This window comes from Lycium ferocissimum, chromosome 4, assembly GCF_029784015.1.
Source record: "Lycium ferocissimum isolate CSIRO_LF1 chromosome 4, AGI_CSIRO_Lferr_CH_V1, whole genome shotgun sequence".
Taxonomy (NCBI): domain Eukaryota; kingdom Viridiplantae; phylum Streptophyta; class Magnoliopsida; order Solanales; family Solanaceae; genus Lycium; species Lycium ferocissimum.
In genome coordinates this window covers 64443311-64464218 of record NC_081345.1, presented here as the reverse complement: position 1 = coordinate 64464218, position 20908 = coordinate 64443311, and the positions used below count along the sequence as shown (strand labels likewise).

Genomic DNA, 20908 nt, shown 5'->3' with positions numbered 1-20908 from the left:
ATAGAGTAGTTTGATTTGAAATTTGAAACAAGTGTGCAAAAAAGAGTATAACGTTAGAGTGAATCCTTTTAAGTGTAGGCTTAAGACCTTGGACGAATAAGCGTAGCTAATAAGAGGTGGAACAGGTATGTAAAGCTTACCTTTCTTTCTTTTGGCATGTCTTAGATGTAAATAAGGTATGATACGAGCCTTGGGGTAACTCTACTCCTAAGATCCGAGCATGTCTACGATTCTTATTCACTTCTTGATATTCGCACTCTCAATATAGTCGAGCTATGGTCCTTGTGTCTTTTGTATGATTGGATAGTAAATGTTGCATAAAGAGTTTTTGTTCCTAAAGGATTCTATGTCGAATAAGGTCCCTAACTTTCATAGACGGTCTCGGATAGCTTCGATACGTTCGTAGAGGGTCCTAAAGCGAATAATGCCCGTAAATTCCATGGGCGTGCTCGGATTGGTTTGATACATGTCTACGATCCCTGAGATTCTCTTTAACGTAGTCCTAATTGCATTTAGAACGGATTTAACATGACTATCGTTTGATACTCGAGCGTTGATTTGTCTACTTATCTATCGAGTCTTAAAAGATGATTTACGTGCATATGGTTTCTCACTACTCTGCTCGTGCGAGCTGTTATTACTTCTTTCACTGAGTCCCGGGCCAGGACACGTACTCATGCACAACTCCACTGCATTATTCACCGTGTCCCTCACTAGAGGGCCGGGACACGTTATATATATATATATATATATATATGATGATATGATGATACGGGGATGGCGGCCAGGATGGCATATGATGATTCCTTTCACCGAGTCCCTCACTAGAGGGGCCGGGACACGTCATGCATACGTTCACCGAGTCCCTCCCTGAGGGGCGGGACACGTTATATGTACATGTATATGATGATTTTATTTACCGAGTCCCTCACTAGAGGGGCGGGACACGTTATATATATGCATATGTACAAGATGATTATCTAATTATGCTTCTAAGTTCCATAATGAATTTGACATGATATTGACATGCATGATTTATGTTTCAAAGGCAAGCCTTATGATTTTCTATGCTCCTTATTTCGGTGTATGATCCCCAATTTCTTGTATTTCATGCTTTACACATACTCGTACATATTCCATACTAACCTCGCTTCTTCGGGAAATTGCGTTTCGTGCCACGCGGTGTATACGGATGAGTGAGAGGATATTAGTAGAAGATGTTCCATTTGGATTAGCGAGCTCCATTTCCTTCGGGAGTTGCCCGAGTCAGAGTATCTATGTTATGGTATCTTGATTTATGTTAAAGACTTTGCAGACAAGGTCACGTGTATAGCATGTCAGTCTTGTAAGTGGCTCTGTAAGCCGATGTATCATTATGCATTTTGTTACAGATTTCATATGATTACAGATTTTACTTGATTTGAGAAGGACGAAGAGCATGTTTTTTTTTAAAAGCTTACATTATGCATTCATCTCATGACTTAAGAGTCTAGTAAGATTATGAGTATCACGAGAATCAGCAGGTTTGGTCGGCCCTAAGTAAGGGTCGGGTGCCCATCATGCCCTATCAAAAGTTGGGGTGTGACACAGAGTTATACGGAGGAATATACGGACCTTAGAATATTCACGGTCCGTAAATTCCATCGTGAATGCTCAACAGAATGGGTCTTTGTATAAAGCGAATGTCCGAGCAGAAGTACGGATCGTATAATATTTACGGTCCGTAAATCCTACCGTATGTTGGTTCCAGAAGAGTTGTCAAGACAAGAGGTTTTACAAACAAAATATACGGACCGTATAATATTTACGGTCCGTGAAAGTTGATCGTATATCGAACTACTGGAGAGATTTCACGGAAGGCATTCATCGATTCTACGGACCGTATAAAAAGTACGGTCCGTACATTGGTCCGTCGAGGGTAATTTTGTCAGTCCAGTTTTGCACGGCTTTGACTCTTATAAATACCTGATTTTAGGTTTCCTGCATTATTATTCAATACAGAACTCAGTCTTATTTTTCCCTAGTATTAGCTATTCATAGTTTTGAAGTCTTTTGGGAGATTACAAACAATTACAATTCAATTCTCTTCAATTCCAAACAATCAATTGTAAGCATTATGATTTCTATTACTTCTTATTGTTCTTCTCCTTCTATGAGTAGCTAATTTTCCTTACTAGGGTTGTGAACCCAATTGATGGGTGTTTTGTGATTGGGTTTGTGATTGATATAAGAATAATGGATTATTAGGGTTTGGTTATTCTTTATTCTTCATTCATAATTAATGGTTGCAAACATTGATTGAAGCCATAGACCTTGATTTATTTGGGAAAATAATTAGGGTTGGTAAGAATAAACAACAAGAACTCAAAGCTTTAAACTTTATTTAATAAATTCACTTAGGAATAAGAAGAATTTACTTGGCATGATTAATCGTTCTTCATAGCTACTTTCTTATATTTGGGAAAATCATAGAAAGAAATAATCTTTATTTATTGGGAAATAGTAGAGATTCATATAGGGATTAAGTGCATTCATATAATGATCCATTAGAAGTATATCAAGATCAATGCCCATGATCATACACTCTATCTAACGGGGACACAACCTTAGTTTCTTTTACCATAAATTCACAACCAAAGCAATATTTAGCAATTAGTTACTAAAACCCCAACTTTTATCAAAATCATCGGATTAAGACATTAGACTTAAACATAGCATTCTACGAATTTAGTACCCTTTTCACACCCTATTCCCTATGGGATTCGACCCCAACCTTGTTGGGTTACTATATTTGACAACGTCCACGTTATACCATTAATAGGTGTAATTTGAGCGTATCACCTAAACAGACTCATTGAATAATAACTTCAGGGAAAGGTAATATAAATAAAAGTAAGCAGAAGAATTAACTTACAGGACTGCGAATTTATCTACCTTCTTGGATCTGTCTCATCCAATAATTTTTACTCTTAATTTCTGCCACCAGATATCCAAGCGACATCCTCTTGTACAGTTGTACTGTTACACCTCAAAAAATTTTGCGTCGTGTGCGTTGTGAGTAAACTAACGTAAGCTAGGAGAGGTCATAGAACCCTTATAAGGTTAATAAATACTCTTAACAAGTGTTAAGCAAGTGTCTAAAGGTTTCGGGATCAAGCAAATCGAAGAAAATAAGTTTGTCGAAAATTTAGCAAAATTTTGGATAGAAATTTTGGGTCAAACTCCAGAGAGGTATATCTCTGGGTATATCAGTAGGTTTGAGGTGTTTCAAGAGCCTAAAATGAAGTTCATCGAGTGTAGTTTCCAACTCAATAAACCGTTCGTCAATGATACATCGGAATAGGGAGTTATGGGCATTTTAAAATGGACTGCCAGAAGCCCGCGAATCTACGGGGAAATTCTAGAAGCCACTTGAAAGGCCCACCAACTTCGGCCCACCAGCCCAACCGATTTTGGACCACTATGTATACCTGCTTAAGTCACCTAAATCACCTCATTTTTCACCATTTATCATCCCTACACTTCTCTAAAACCTCCCACAACATTCATCCAATATCCTTACACCAAAACATAGCAAATTTAAGATTTCCTACATCAAATTAGGCTCGGGTTTGTAAGATTAACAATGAATCTCAACGAATCAAAGGGCCGCCAAAGATAAATAAAATTTCAAGCTCTACCAACATTGATTGAGGTAAGGATATTCTTTACTATGGGTATTATGAATTGTATCATGAAAATTTAGTTGTTGAAGCTTCGTAAAGTCTAGTGATTGGTTGAGAAATTGGGGAAACATCGTGTGGGATGTTTTATAGAGAATATTGATGTTGATGATGATGTTGTTGATATTGGTGTTTCTATTGTTGTTGTTTTGTTGGCATTGTGATTTCGGGCTAGGGATATAAACAGGAGAGATGCTGCCGGAATTCCGGCAGATTCTACGAGGATTTAATTTGAAGGCTTAAAACGAGCATATGACAATAAGCCTAACAATAATATGAATTTTCTTGGATGTAGATACACGAGCTTGGGAGGACAAGCGTTAGGTAGTTAAGGAGACCGAAAAGGTATATTAAGGCTAGTCCCTTTCTTTCTAAAGGCATGATTCCCTTCTATGCACCCATACATGTTTTCCATAACATCCTTATTCTCAAAAGTTAGAAGTTCATGATTCTCAAAGTTCTTATGATACTAAAGATAGATGTTTTCTAAGATGATAATGATGATGATGATGACCCCATTTCTAGAAACATCAAGGCTTATGATTTTGATGCTATCACGAGATTGTTGAGCTTATTTCATGATTTTCTTAATTTTATTCATTGTTGTTGATCTCACCTTATAATAATTGTTCCTTCAAGGTGAGATATAGTGATGATGATTGTTCCATAACACAAATCGGAAGTTACCGACCTTACGTCCCTCCGATAAAGTGGTAACTTTTATTTGGGCTCTCATGCATTCTACTTATATTATATATGTATATGATATATAAATATTTATATTCATGTATGGGATATGGGAAGAAGGGCGAGGCGTTATATACGCATAACCACCTGATTAGTTGGTATACTATGATATCATCCAAGGAGCGGGATGCCCGGATGCAGGATATATGGATAAATGGATCAGGCCGTTCGTTCCGCGGCAACATATATAATGATGATATGATAGATGGATCGGGCTGCACATTCCGCAGCAATATAAAATACTTATGGATCGGGCTGCACATTCCGCAGCAATATAAAATACTTATGGATCGGGCTGTACGTTCCGCAGCACCATTGTATATATATATGTATGAAAAATGTTTTCTATATAAAGGTAAGCATACATGGTATCCGCCATGTGAGGCAATCAGATTTACAGGTTATCTTTATCTCATGTTATGTTCCATATTTCTTATTTTATTATTATTCATGCCTTACATACTCAGTACACTGTTCGTACTGACGTCCCTTTCTGTGGACGCTACATTCATGCCTGCAGGTCCAGGTAGCCAGACCGGCGGTCCAGTCCAGTAGGCCCTCCACTCAGCTACAGTTAGTGCGCTCTACTTGGTTCGGAGCTGCAGTCGTTTTGGTATGCCATTTTGACATGTATATATATATATATATGGGTACGACGGGGCCTTATCCTGTCTTTTCTATAGTTCGTGTTCTGTAGATGTCTGTAGATAGTTATATGTAGTGGGATGTTATGTAGCCCTGTGGGCTCTTATTTTTGTGGTAGAGCATATGTAGCGGTCTAGTCGGCCTGCACTGTTATCCGCAGTACGTATGTATATATATGTATGCTAGTTGCGAGTTATTGTTGCATATAGGAGATAGTATAGTTCAGTTATAGTTTATATATGGGCCACCATATTGCTCAATGACAGATGCAAGTATGAGTTGGGGGTGCTTGGTCAGTAGTGGTCAGGCACTCGTCACGATTCATCGGCTTGGGTCATGACAGAAGTGGTATCTGAGCAGTTCTGTCCTAGGGTTGTCTACAGACCGTGTCCAGTAGATTCTTGTTTATGGGTGTGAAGCGCGCCACCCTTATAAATAGGAGGTTGCGTGGCATTTAGGAATCATTAACCTTTCCTTCTCATCTTAGATCGTACGATAGAGCCAAAGTTTAAGAACGATCGTTTCTGACCCTCTTGTGTGCAGATTGATATAGATGAAGATGAAGATTTTTTATAGTGGGGGTGCAGGGTGGACTCCGGACCAACACTACCCACCGATTCCGGACCACGGGTACCAGGACAGATTAGGAGGAGTCTTAGTTACTCCCTTGAGTCAGATCCTTCTGAGGATATTGAGACGACTCCCCCAGAGCCTGTGACTTCTATGGAGGAGGATCCGTTAGAGGATAGCTATGAGACTGTCACGACCCGACCTACGGGCCGCGACGGGTACCCGAGGCTGACCACCGGGCACCACCTATTCCATTGCTTACTCAGCCTTTATTATTATTTCTTACCATAAATAGTCATAGAAAACGATTTGCATTTAAATCATATTTACTTATATACATATAGGCCATTTCGGCTATCAAAATGATAATACACGTATGCTTGCATTTACATGAAAGCCATGGGACTATGCTACCCACACATACGCATCTACGAGCCTCTACTGGAATACTAGATATACAGACGGGACAGGACCCCGCCGTGCCCAAAATACATGTACACAAAATGATGTCTCAAATAGCACCTCCGGAATAAAGGAGGGCTTCCGTAACTCTGCTGCTAGCTACTGCATATCTGCACCGTCTCCTTGTCTACCTGTGGGCATGATCACAGCGTCTAAAGAGAAGGACGTCAGTACGAATATTGTACTGAGTATGTAAAGCATGAACAGTAATGATGGAGAAACATAACGGTAATATATGGAATAACACAAGATGGAAGATATTAACATTTTCTTCATAGTACTTACCTGCTTTCCGTAGGGACGTTACATGTTCTATTTCGTGCTCGTATACATACATTCATATCTTTTACTTACTTACCTTTCGTATCTACTCTCTTTTCATACTCATGCTCGTATCACGTACTTCGCATATACATGGCCCTTACTCGGCACTTACATGGTATTAGCATATCCGTACTCTAATCGCTGTCATATACGTAGCATACTCGTGCTCGTAAAGATGTCATATACTTATCTCATTCGTATTCACATGGACGTGATGCATATGGCATAATCGTACATATAACATAATCATACTAATGAAAATATCATAATCGTATTCATATAGATCGGTATCATTCGTACTCGGCCCCTTCGGGCTCGATGGGATCGTTAGTATACGTACTCGGCCCTCTTGGCTCGATGGCATTGCTGGTATACGTACTCGGCCCCCTTGGGCTCGATAGGCTTGGGAATATACGTACTCGGCCCTTATGGGCTCGATGGGCTTAGCGGCATACGTACTCGGCCCTCTTGGGCTCGATGGCTTAATAGTATCCGTACTCGGCCCTCATGGGCTCGATAGGCTTATTGGTATCCGTACTCGGCCCTCTTGGGCTCGATACATACATATGTACATATACATCACATAAGGGTATCATGACCTTAACACATCCAATCATCATCATGCATTCATCATACACATACATACACTTATCATAATGCCGCATCTATTTATACACATTTGATCATTATCCGTATTCGACCTTATAAGCTCGACAGCATACCGTATTCGGCCACGAGGGCTCTATCACATCACATATATCTCATATCGTACATGCATCATCCTATCGTCATAGTACATATATTTGTGCATAGACACCATATACTTCATGTACTTGTCATCATACATTATCGTAGGTTCATCGCTATCATTTATTTCATGAACATATTATTCTTTCATCTTTAATCGTGTCATAATCGCATCGTAAGCATATCATATTTTAGCATTCTTACGTCACATATAACTATACATATCCTTAATACATACATTTGAACTCAAGACATCTACATTTATATCGGGGTGGCTTAAGGTCGTAGACCCCGACTTCGTTATGGAGCATTATACCATAGGCTATAGCATCTCTAGTCTTTAGCTTACTACCATCATTATCGTTATCATGCTCATAGCATATCTCTTATCTCGTATAGCTATTCATGAGTGAGGACTCTTGACTTTCTTGGAGATGGGACATTCGTAGTAAAGAGGAATTTCATGCCATAGAAGTCATGCCTTAAAAAGAAAGGTTGAGCCTTACATACCTTCGTCGTTTAGCTATTCTATCGCTTGCTCGTTCTCCTTTAATGCACTCGTTTACCTTCAATGGAATTCGTATCAACATCAGCTAATCAATTACAAGAACGTACTTCTTAAGGCTAAAGAAAATCGGACAGCGTTTCCTTTGTTTATACTATTTTTCCGCCATATTCCATATCAACCCTCAACCATTCCTACCAACAGTCATAATATCACTAGTAACAATCGTCATTCATTCGCATTTCATAATTTCATACCAATTCTCCATAATTATGACTAAAAATCCATCGTCGTATTCTTTCATATCCAATGCTTATTTCATGTTCTAAATGTCATTTATAACTCATTCATAACATTGACACATCCATTTCCATGATTCAATCCAACTACTATTTCAAGATGACATTATTCTTCCATATCTAACCCATTTCATGCATTCTTTTGTAATTCAAGTGTTTCTACTTTATAATACTCTTAACATCATGAAAATACCATAAAACATACCTTGGATGATGGAGGAACAAGCCTTGGATAACAACTCACCCTTCCACCAAAACCCTACTCTCTCTCTCTCTGGAATTTCTTGGGTTGAATAACTTTGATGATGTTTCTTCCACTTGTTTCACTCTATTTCTAGTTGATGATCTTTGATTTCTCTTGTTTTCTCATGGATGAAGTGTTTAGAACACTCTAGAGGTTTCTTGAAGTGCCTTGAAGAAAAATGAAGTGAAATGAGCTTAAGTCCCTTTTTAAAAATCCCAAAATCTGATCTTTAATGAATTATTGTCGGGATGAACAGTGGTCGTAAACCACAGTTTACGGACCGTATAACTAGTTTACGGTCCGTCCTCCATGGCCGTATTTAAGCATAAGGAAAACAGAAAGTTTGGCTGAAGGACCGAATGATTTACGACCTGATTTACGGTCCGTAAACCAGTTTACGGGCCGTATACTGGGTCGTGTTTAACCATTTCAACACTTAACAGAACTTGAGACTTTTTGGCAAGCTGGAGGACGATCGCACTATACGGTCCGTAAATCACTTTACGGGCCGTATTGTGCACTATACGACCACTGGCTGGAAATTTTCGCAACTTTATTATTTCCACAAAATTCATGATTGGCCATTCCCGACTTATCAACACATCATATACTCAAGCTCTTCATCGTTCTACTCGTCACTCAAGTACGGAAAGATTCCGAGGTGTCACATTCTTCCCCCCTTTTGGAACATTCGTCCTCGAATGTTCGACACTCGGGGATTCTAGAAAAATTTTGCCAGAGTTTCCTTTGTAATATGGCGCTATCCTCCTGTCACAACAGCCCATAATATCATTGCCTCACAGGGCCACAACACAATCCACAATTAGGGGACATAATATCTGAGTAATGATGGAAATAGGGGTGTTCAGATACTCTAACTATTACACTTCATTAATGCATTCCCCTACCAATATGAGCCTAACCCTTTTGTCGAGGATTTAATTCCTCCTTTCTCACCATCTCTCACCATACCTTTCATTTAATTTCTGCGTCCTGTCGATTCTTTTTCTTGCTCAATAACGATATTAAATCTTACATGGTTTGCAACTCTATCTCGCTTGGTTTCATTAGCGAAGTATAATTGCTTGCAAGTCATATCACCGTTCTTAGCTGATTCATGTGCGTATACACCTATACATATACAGATATCCTCATCCATACACATATTTGTGTTCATAGCCATATCTCTATTCATGGTCACATTCATTTACATACTCATACTCATCGCATTTCTATAGTCGTAACATATTTTCACTCGTATTCGCATCATTTACATATCGTATATATTACACATGCTTAACATATTCGTGTACATAGCACTTACATAGCGTGTACATAGTATCTACACAACATACCCGACTACGAAGAATCGGTACTTCACATACTTGGCCCGGCCAAGGCCCAGGGTTATCCGTACCTAACTATAGTGGTGCGTGCTCATCATCATGTATACATATTCATACGCATATATCATACTCTACCCGGTCATACAAGCTCGGGTTTCCATAATAGTCATATATAGGCACATATACATATAAGATCATAAGCATTTCTTAACATCGTCACTATCATCGCTTATCACATCTATTTGACACGTCTTAGGGTCTATCGTTAAGTTTCTACACTTGCGTTCCTTTTCCTCGCTTCCCCCGTGGGGTTTGCCTACACCATTTTTAAATTCACGGTTTGCTTTCAAATCTTTAATTCATATGCCTCTTTACTATCTGCGCGTCTTATTCATGCATTCGATGATCCATAGCTACGATAATCTATATGTGGGGGCTTAACATACTCATATCTTCCCTCTTCCCTTTACTTTATACATAAGTAGCTTCTTATAGCCGTAACTCATCATCATCGCTATCTTGGGGTTTTCCCTCTTCACATCTTACTTCCTTAAACTTGAGAACCATAATACCACATATCATTCTTTCCCCATTACCACCTCTACATAATATAACTTCTCAATTTATACTTGCTTATTGCTACAATTATCTATCCTTCCTTTAACACTTAATCAAAAATATAGATATACACCGTGACGGCATCGGGGGGTGACTGCGGATCTGTCGCTCAGCCAATGCATACATACGATGCTGAGGACCACTTGAATTAGATGCTCTCCCCCTGCTTCTACCCTGCACTGCTAATGTCTGGGAGTCTCGTCCCGCGGGGCGCATGGATGACGAAGACCCGGCTGCGGACCCCGGGGGCTGGACCGCACGCCTGCCACCTCGAAATGGGCACTCTCTCATAATATGACCCCGACCGGCCACAACTATAGCAAACATCCGACCCCACTCGACATGGTCCCCAATGTTGCTTACCGCACCGGGTACATTGTGGTATGGACGATCTCGTCGGCCCGAATCACTTCTATACGAGAGACCCGAGCTCTCGAAACTCGACTCGGTCCGGAATGAATGGAGTAATCGGACCCCGGCACGAGTGCCTAGAATATGACTTCCTCGAGCTTCCTCTGTAGTCGCTATCGGCACCCACGGATGCGGCCCTTACTTCGCCCCTTGTCAACTCCACGTTCATCCCTGTGCGACTGTTGTTGCTCTTCTAAATTTTGGGCGTGGGCTTGAATGCGGGAAATATCCATCCCGTCTTGCAATGAAACCGTTAAACATTCTTGATACAGATGTGGCCCTAGGCCACTCACAAACCTGTGCACCCTATCCCCCATATCAGCCACCATGGTTGGAGCATATCTAGCCAATGAATTAAACTGAAGGCTATACTCCCGGGCACTCATACTGCCTTGCTTTAAATTTAAGAACTTATCCGCTCTAGCTCGGCGGACCTCGGGCGGCAAATAGTGGCGGGTGAAGGCATCTGCGAATTCTAGCCAAACCGGAGGGGGCGCATTCTCTTTCCTTGCCGATCTCCAATTGTTATACCATAGAACCGCCACATCCCGGAGTCTATAAGATGCTAACTCCACTGATTCGGTTTCAGAGGCATGGATAATCCTCAATGTTCTTAACATTTCATCAATAAAACTTTGAGGGTCTTCATCCGGCTTCGACCCGAAAAACTCCGGGGGATTCATACTCATAAAATCAAGGGCTCTAGTACTTGCTGAACGATCACTCGGCCCACGACCTTCTTCGCTGTGCACGGGTGGCAACTAATCGTGTCAATAAGTTAATGGCCTCGGCCACTTGTTGGCTTGAAGTGGGTGGTGGAGGAACTGTAGGCATAGGAGCTGGAGCTGAAGCCCCTTCTTGCTCTTCCGTAACGGGCGGAGTGGTGGAGGCATTAGATGGAACCTCATCATGTGATTCGCCCTCATCTATGTTCATAGGCGGCTCTATTTCTGCCCGCCTCTTCATCGTAGTCTCGCCCCTCTGGGCGGCTTTAGCTTTCCCTTTTGGCGGCATTTCTGAAATCATAACATACTCATTAGGGAGGAATTTCATCTTATACTTGGCTCTATCGCACGATCTCATATGAAGAAAGATGGTCATTTTTCCTAAATGTCCTGTAGCCTCTTGTTTATTAGCGTGGCGCGCAACACACCATAAACAAGACTCTACTAGACACGGCTTGTAGACACTTCCTAGGACTGAACTGCTCTAATACCACTTTGTCACGACCCGACCTACGGGCCATGACGGGTACCCGAGGCTGACCACCGAGCACCACTTATTCCATTGCTTACTCGGCTTTATTAATATTTCTTACCATGAATAGTCATAGAAAACGATTTGCATTTAAATCATATTTACTTATATACATATAGGCCATTTCGGCTATCAAAATGATAATACACGTATGCTTGCATTTACATGAAAGCCATGGGACTATGCTACCCACACATACGCATCTACGAGCCTCTACTGGAATACTAGATATACAGACGGGACAGACCCCGCCGTGCCCAAAATACATGTACACAAAATGATGTCTCAAAATAGCACCTCCGAATAAAAAGGAGGGCTTAGTAACTCTACGCTATCGTGAATCGCACCGTCTCCTTGTCTACCCGTGGGCATGAACACAATATCCAAAGAGAAGGACGTCAGTACGAATATTGTACTGAGTATGTAAAGCATGAACAGTAATGATGGAGAAACATAACGGTAATATATGGAATAACACAAGATGGAAGATATTAACATTTTCTTCATAGTACTTACCTGCTTTCCGTAGGGACGTTACATGTTCTATTTCGTGCTCGTATACATACATTCATATCTTTTACTTACTTACCTTTCGTATCTACTCTCTTGTCATACTCATGCTCGTATCACGTACTTCGCATATACATGGCCCTTACTCGGCACTTACATGGTATTAGCATATCCGTACTCTAATCGCTGTCATATACGTAGCCTACTCGTGCTCGTAAAGATGTCATATACTTATCTCATTCGTATTCACGGACGTGATGCATATGGCATAATCGTACATATAACATAATCATACTAATGAAAATATCATAATCGTATTCATATAGATTAGGTATCATTCGTACTCGGCCCCTTCGGGCTCGATGGGATCGTTAGTATACGTACTCGGCCCTCTTGGCTTGATGGCATTGCTGGTATACGTACTCGGCCCCCTTGGGCTCGATAGGCTTGGGAATATACGTACTCGGCCCTTATGGGCTCGATGGGCTTAGCGGCATACGTACTCGGCCCTCTTGGGCTCGATGGCTTAATAGTATCCGTGCTCGGCCCTCGCGGGCTCGATAGGCTTATTGGTATCCGTACTCGGCCCTCTCAGGGCTCGATACATACATATGTACATATACATCACATAGGGGTATCATGACCTTAACACATCCAATCATCATCATGCATTCATCATACACATACATACACTTATCATAATGTCGCATCTATTTATACACATTTGATCATTATCCGTATTCGGCCTCATAGGCTCGACAGCATACCGTATTCGGCCACGAGGGCTCGATCACATCACATATATCTCATATCGTACATGCATCATCCTATCCTCATAGTACATATATTTGTGCATAGACACCATATACTTCATGTACTTGTCATCATACATTATCGTAGGTTCATCGCTATCATTTATTTCATGAACATATTATTCTATCATCTTTAATCGTGTCATAATCGCATCGTAAGTATATCATATTTTAGCATTCTTACGTCACATATAACTATACATATCCTTAACACATACATTTGAACTCAAGGCGTCTACATTTATATCGGGGTGGCATAAGGTCGTAGACCCCGACTTCGTTATGGAGCATTATACCATAGACTATAAAGATCTCTAGTCTTTAGCTTACTACCATCATTATCGTTACCATGCTCATAGCATATCTCTTATCTCGTATAGCTATTCATGAGTGAGGACTCTTGACTTTCTTGGAGATGGGACATTCGTAGTAAAGAGGAATTTCATGACATAGAAGTCATGCCTTAAAAAGAAAAGTTGAGCCTTACATACCTTCGTCGTTTAGCTATTCTATCGCTTGCTCGTTCTCCTTTAATGCACTCGTTTACCTTCAATGGAATTCGTATCAACATTAGCTAATCAATTACAAGAACGTACTTCTTAAGGCTAAAGAAAATCGGACAGCGTTTCCTTTGTTTATACTACTTTTCCGCCATATTCCATATCAACCCTCAACCATTCCTACCAACAGTCATAATATTACTAGTAACAATCGTCATTCATTCGCATTTCATAATTTCATACCAATTCTCCATAATTATGACTAAAAATCCATCATCGTATTCTTTCATATCCAATGCTTATTTCATGTTCTAAATGTCATTTATAACTCATTCATAACATTGACACATCCATTTCCATGATTCAATCCAACTACTATTTCAAGATGACATTATTCTTCCATATCTAACCCATTTCATGCATTCTTTTGTAATTCAAGTGTTTCTACTTTATAATACTCTTAACATCATGAAAATACCATAAAACATACCTTGGATGATGGAGGAACAAGCCTTGGATAACAATTCACCCTTCCACCAAAACCCTACTTTCTCTCTCTTGGAATTTCTTGGGTTGAATAACTTTGATGATGTTTCTTCCACTTGTTTCACTCTATTTCTAGTTGATGATCTTTGATTTCTCTTGTTTTCTCATGGATGAAGTGTTTAGAACACTCTAGAGGTTTCTTGAAGTGCCTTGAAGAAAAATGAAGTGAAATGAGCTTAAGTCCCTTTTTAAAAATCCCAAAATCTGATCTTTAATGAATTATTGTCGGGATGAACAATGGTCGTAAACCACAGTTTACGGACCGTATAACTAGTTTACGGTCCGTCCTCCATGGCCGTATTTAAGCATAAGGAAAACAGAAAGTTTGGTTGAAGGACCAGCAGTTTACGACCTGATTTACGGTCCGTAAACCAGTTTACGGGCCGTATACTGGGTCGTGTTTAACCATTTCAACACTTAACAGAACTTGAGACTTTTTGGCAAGCTGGAGGACGATCGCACTATACGGTCCGTAAATCACTTTACGGGCCGTATTGTGCACTATACGACCACTGGCTGGAAATTTTCGCAACTTTATTATTTCCACAAAATTCATGATTGGCCATTCCCGACTTATCAACACATCATATACTCAAGCTCTTCATCGTTCTACTCGTCACTCAAGTACGGAAAGATTCCGAGGTGTCACAGAGACGGACCCATCTGAGGATTCGTATGAGTCACCAGTGGAGCAGGAAGCTCCTGAGGCTGCACCAGATTTGGCCCCTCCAGTTTCTCTCATGATGGAGCATTACGTCGGCAAATGGCGAGTGTAAGTGTTACCGAGTATTCTAGCCCTCTATCCCGGCCTCGAGTCAATCGGGCCGCCACGCATTCGTATCCTTCGGACTATCTTTGAGACGGGATGGGATCGATGACGAGTAGATGGTGGGAGGATGATGAAAGGAATATTTCACTTTACAGCCCCCAAGACCAGTATCAGGACAGGCCGGTCACAGGTATGTGGATCATCTTACTGAAACTCTTTATGTTATGTGCGATTACTATGGGATATCATCTAATGGTCGACAATCTGGGATTTTAAAGAAATCAATAATTGAAGTATTCATGGGTAATTGTGACTAAGACATTTCTGCCACTATGAACCCTGGGAACTAGGAATGGAAAGTAATCACGTGTGTTGACTTGTGGTTATGGGAAATTTTCTAGATATTGAAAGTTTCAAAAGCTACGATAATATTCATCCCACCAAGGAAGTACGGGACGTTTCCAACATAGGAAAATACATTTAATGATTTTATTTGGACTTTCCCTTTAGAACTTCAAATGGGTTTTCAAAGATATATGATAAAAGACTATTTGGCAATGAAAAGAATGAATGTGAGGTTGATTATTTTCAGACCGAGAAACAGAGTACAAGTATGAGTAAAGGTTATTGTATTAAACTGTGCTGATAAAAGCTATCGGCAACACTTAGAAAAGTATATTTACAGATGAGAAGGTACGATAAATGTCACACCCCAATTCTAATAGGGCATGACGGGCACCCGACTCTCATCAGAGTCGAGCGAACCCTCAGACATTTGCTCTATCAAAACCTGTCATTTCAAAAACTTTTAAGAACATAAAACTTTTCCAAAAAGAAATCATCTAAAATACATACTCCTTTAAAGTCCACAAATGACTCAGCTGACATCATTTTGTCGACATCTCGACAAACATACCACAGTACACTGTCTGCAAAAGTCTCTAACATACACGAGATACCATAATATAAGTACTCTGACTCGGCAACACTCCGAACTGAGATGGAGATCACCAATCCAGCTGATATCCTGGGAACATCCTATAGCCAAATATCTTCTACTTATCTGTATACACCTGCGTGGCATGAAACGCAGCGCCCCCAGGCAAATGGACGTCAGCACGAACAATGTACCGATTATGTAAGGCAGAATTGAAACAATATATCTCGGCGTGGAGGATAGAAGAGTAATAGACTCAATCTGTACCTGTAACCCACTCTGATAAACATGTATGTGCATATGAACTTTTGATTCAGCATGAGTATGTATGTATGTATGTATGTATATATATATATATATAATGCATGCCTTTACCCTGCTCGCAGCCCCTTCGGGCATCATAGCATAATGGCCCCTTCGGGCAGCCGTTTTCGGCTTAATAATGATGGCCCCTTCGGGCATCATAATCATCGTATACCAGCTGATCAGGTGGTTTGCGTATATAACGCCTTAGCCCTTTTCCCTTCCCTATGAAATGATGTCGTGCATGTATGTAAATATGCAAATGCATGAAAATCTTTGAAAACCATCAAAAGACTCCCTTCGGAGCAACTTTTATTTCAAAACGGGAACTTCTTCCCTTTTCTTAAAAATGGGAACTTCTTCCCCTTTTTCTCAAAATTGGGAACTTCTTCCCCTTTTCATTTGTCTCCTTCGAGACTCAAAATTTAAATATAAAATGCATAGGTAAGAGAAAGACCTTACGAATGTCCCCTTCGGGAATTAGACAACATTATGAAATCGCACAACTTAAGAATGCCCCTTCGGGCTTAAGAGGTCAAGGAACTCAGTATATCCTACATCTAGGAATGGATTCAATATGGATATCGTTACGCTTCGCACTTGTCATAGATCATGCCAAAAAGAAGGAAAGGATAGCCTTAACATACCTGGAAGCTCGCTTCTCGACTTTCCAACCTACCTCCTATCTTGAAATCTACATATAAAACCATTCATTCTATTATTAGGCCCGTTGTCATATACTTATCCTAAGCCTCTAAATAAATCTTTCTAGAATCTGCCGAAATTTCGCAAGATCTTCTCCTTTATATGCCTAGCCCAAAATCTCAACTCAAAACCAACAACAACAACAACAATACCAACAACAACAACAATATTATCAACACCAAAATATTCCATAAACATCCCACACGATGTTTTATCCAATTTCTCGACCCATAAATTCCTTGTACGCTCATTTAGTAACTTTTCATCCGTAAATAAGCTTAAATCAATACTAATAAGGAAAAATTCATACCTTTCACCCGCTAGAATTGCAATATCTTCGATTATCACCTTGAATCCAAGCCAAATTTCACCGCAATACGATAGTATAATCGCAACTACGTCATTCCAACCTTAAATCGGAGATTATACTTAATTCGTGTTAAAATCTAGTGGATAGAAGTTGGGAGAATTTTCTAGAAGGTTTGGGAAATATTTGGAGGATTCTTGGCTGAAAAATAAGGTTTTGGATCAGATTTGGTTCTTAAATAGTGGGTCAAATTCGGGTCGGGTTATTGTAGCAGTACTGTAGCAAGTAGGTACTATAGCAACAACTGTAGCACGCGTTTTTGCTTTGTCAGCTGAACTTGTTACGTCCATAATTCTCTACTCCGATGTCCTATCGACGAGCGGTTTATTGGGTTGGAAACTAGACTCGACGAACTTCATTTTAGGCTTTTACCTTGCTTCAAAACTCTTCATCTACTAAAAGATATTCTTTCTCCAAGTTGGGCCAAAATTACCCCTTATATTCTCTTCCAAGTTTCACCAAATTTAATTTCCTTAATTCACTTGCCCTTCAATCCTTCCATAGCTTACAACATGCATTTAAACCCTTGTAACCGTAAGTTAAACATATATAAGCTCACATACCTCCTGAAAGGTAGCTCGAATCTCAACATACGAAACTACGGGGTGTAACATCCTTCCCCCTTTTAAAAACATTCGTCCTCGAATGTTAAATTAAGACGAAACTTACTTCAAACTATATCTATGATCCATCCTTGTGCTCGTACTCAAGCTTACTTGCTTCCCCCCTTAAAGGTTTTACCTTATGGTATCACTCTAACTTGCGTTACCTTGTACTTTCCCTCAATTCATCCGTAATAAAGTGGCGTATATCCTCCGCTTGTTATCCCACCTTTGGCCTCAACTCTTCACTTAGTCCTTTCCCTCATATTGTATCACTTCATTATCAAAACCCTATTATTCCCCTTAATCCCACTTGTATATAATTATCTCAGTAGCTTCGACCATAAGTCTCAAAATCAGTCCGTATCTATGTGCAGCAATATTCTTTAACTTAACTTGAACATATAGCCGATTCCATCATCCTTTCGATAATTTACTACCTTATTGTCTTCATTGGACTCACAATATTTTACTCACTTGTTTCTATAAAACCTCAAATTGTACTATTGATCACCTTCCTTGCAGATCATTCCGGATATCTTACCTGTTTATCAATTTTCTTTATAATCCCAATAAGTCTCATTCCTATAAGGCCTTTAATATAACCCGTCTGAATCCCTTTAATCTCAACTGAGCCGTCTAAGAATTCCTTCTGTGAAAGCAGGTTCACAAGTATTAATTCAACATATTTCACTTACCATCCTTTGTCGCTAGGTTTCCCATTTCCCTTACTTCGCAATGTACACATACTTAGATTTAGCTTTGAGAGATTTTTAACGGATTCCCCCCCCCCCCCCCCCTTGTAATTCTTACTATCCTAAACACTCGCACACGACTCGGAAAGCAAGTCCAATGGCTCACAGGGCAACCACAGAAACACAAACAATCCAATAGTTCAGCTATACCAAATTCTTCTCATATATCAACACCAATAGACGGGAAACATACCTTTCCGATACGAGCATCAATCCTTACTAGTAACCTTAAAACCAAGCAAGCAATCACTTATCAATAATCAAGACATCTGGGGTTAGGACCAGGGATTTCATACCCTATGACATAGCTCTACGGCACGATCTAAGATAAGAAAGAAAGGTAACCATCCTAGATGTCCTGTAGCCTCCTGTTTATAAATGTGGCGTGCTTCATACCATAAACAAGACTCTACTGAACACGACTTTGCAGACAACCCCTAGGACGAACTGCTCTGATACCACTTTCTCACACCCCAATCCTAATAGGGCATGACGGCACCGACTCTCATCGAGTCGAGCGAACCTCGGACATTCACTCTATCAAAACCAATCATTTCAAAAAACTTTTAAGAACATAAAACTTTTCCAAAATAAATCATCTAAAATACATACTCCTTTAAAGTCCACAAATGACTCGGTCGACATCACTTTGTCGACATCTCGACAAACATACCACGGAGACAACGTCGGCAAAAAGTCTCTAACATACACGAGATACCATAACATAAGTACTCTGACTCGGCAACACTCCGAACAGAGATGGAGCTCACCAATCCAGCTGATAACGTGGGAACATCCTATAGCCAAATGTCTTCTACTCATCTGTATACACCTGCGTGGCATGAAACGCAGCGCCCCCAAGAAAAAGAACGTCAGTACGAACAATGTACCGAGTATGTAAGGCAGAATTGAAACAATATATCTCGGCGCGGAGGATAGAAGAGTAATAGACTCAATCTGTACCTGTAACCAACTCTGATAAACATGTACGTGCATATGAACTTTTGATGCAGCATGAGTATGTATATGTATATATATATATATATATATATATATATATATATATATATATATATATATATATATATATATATATATATAATGCCTGCCTTCACTGCTCGCGGCCCGGGCGCGCTTAATAATGATGGCCCCGCCGGGCGACGGCTTAGTAACCGCTTAATAATGATGGCCCTTCAGCATCATAATCATCATATACCGAGTCGATCGGTGGTTTGCGTATATAACGCCTTAGCCCTTTTCCCTTCCCCATGAAATAATGTCGTGCATGTATGTAAATATGCAAATGCATGAAAATCTTTGAAAACTATCAAAAGACTCCCTTCGGAGCAACTTTTATTTCAAAACGGGACTTCTTCCCTTTTCTTAAAAATGGGAACTTCTTCCCCTTTTTCTCAAAATTGGGAACTTCTTCCCCTTTTCATTTGTCTCCTTCGAGACTCAAAAATTAAATATAAAATGCATAGGTAAGAGAAAAACCTTATGAATGTCCCCTTCGGGAATTAGACAACATTATGAAATCGCACAACTTAAGAATGCCCCTTCGAGCTTAAGAGGTCAAGGAACTCAGGATATCCTACATCTAGGAATGGATTCATTATGGATATCGTTACGCTTCGCACTTGTCATAGATCATGCCAAAAAGAAGGAAAGGATAGCTTTAACATACCTGGAAGCTCGCTTCTCGACTTTCCAACCTACCTCCTGTCTTGAAATCTACATATAAAACCATTCATTCCATTATAAGGCCCGTTGTCATATACTTATCCTAAGCCTCCAAATACATCTTTCTAGAATCTGCCGAAATTTCGGCAGCGTCTCCTCTGTTTATATGCCTAGGCCAAAATCTCAACTCAGCAACCAACAACAACAACAACAATACCAACATCAACAACAATATTATCAACACCAAAATATTCCATAAACATCACACACGATGTTTTATCCAATTTCTCGACCCATAAATTCCTTGTACGCTCATTTAGTAACTTTTCATCCGTAGATAAGCTTAAATCAATACTAATAAGGAAAAATTCATACCTTTCACCCGCTAGAATTGCAATATCTTCGATTATCACCTTGAATCCAAGCCAAGTTTCATCGCAATACGATAATATAATCGCAACTACGCGCTGTCCAACCTTAAATCCGGAGATTATACTTAATTCGCGTTAAAATCTAGTGGAT

At 40.0% G+C, this 20908-nt stretch overlaps 1 long non-coding RNA gene across 2 annotated transcripts in view; it reads right to left on the bottom strand.

Moving 5' to 3' along the window:
• The window catches only part of LOC132053601 (uncharacterized), a 35813-nt gene extending 32809 nt beyond the window's left edge, over nt 1-3004 (bottom strand). Inside the window, exon 1 of one of the 2 annotated variants that reach the window (XR_009414178.1) lies at nt 2915-3004. This is a non-coding gene — a long non-coding RNA (uncharacterized LOC132053601). The remainder of the gene's footprint in view (nt 1-2914) is intronic. The other variant, XR_009414180.1, reaches the window with a different exon arrangement.
• Nucleotides 3005-20908: the final 17904 nt, after the last annotated feature.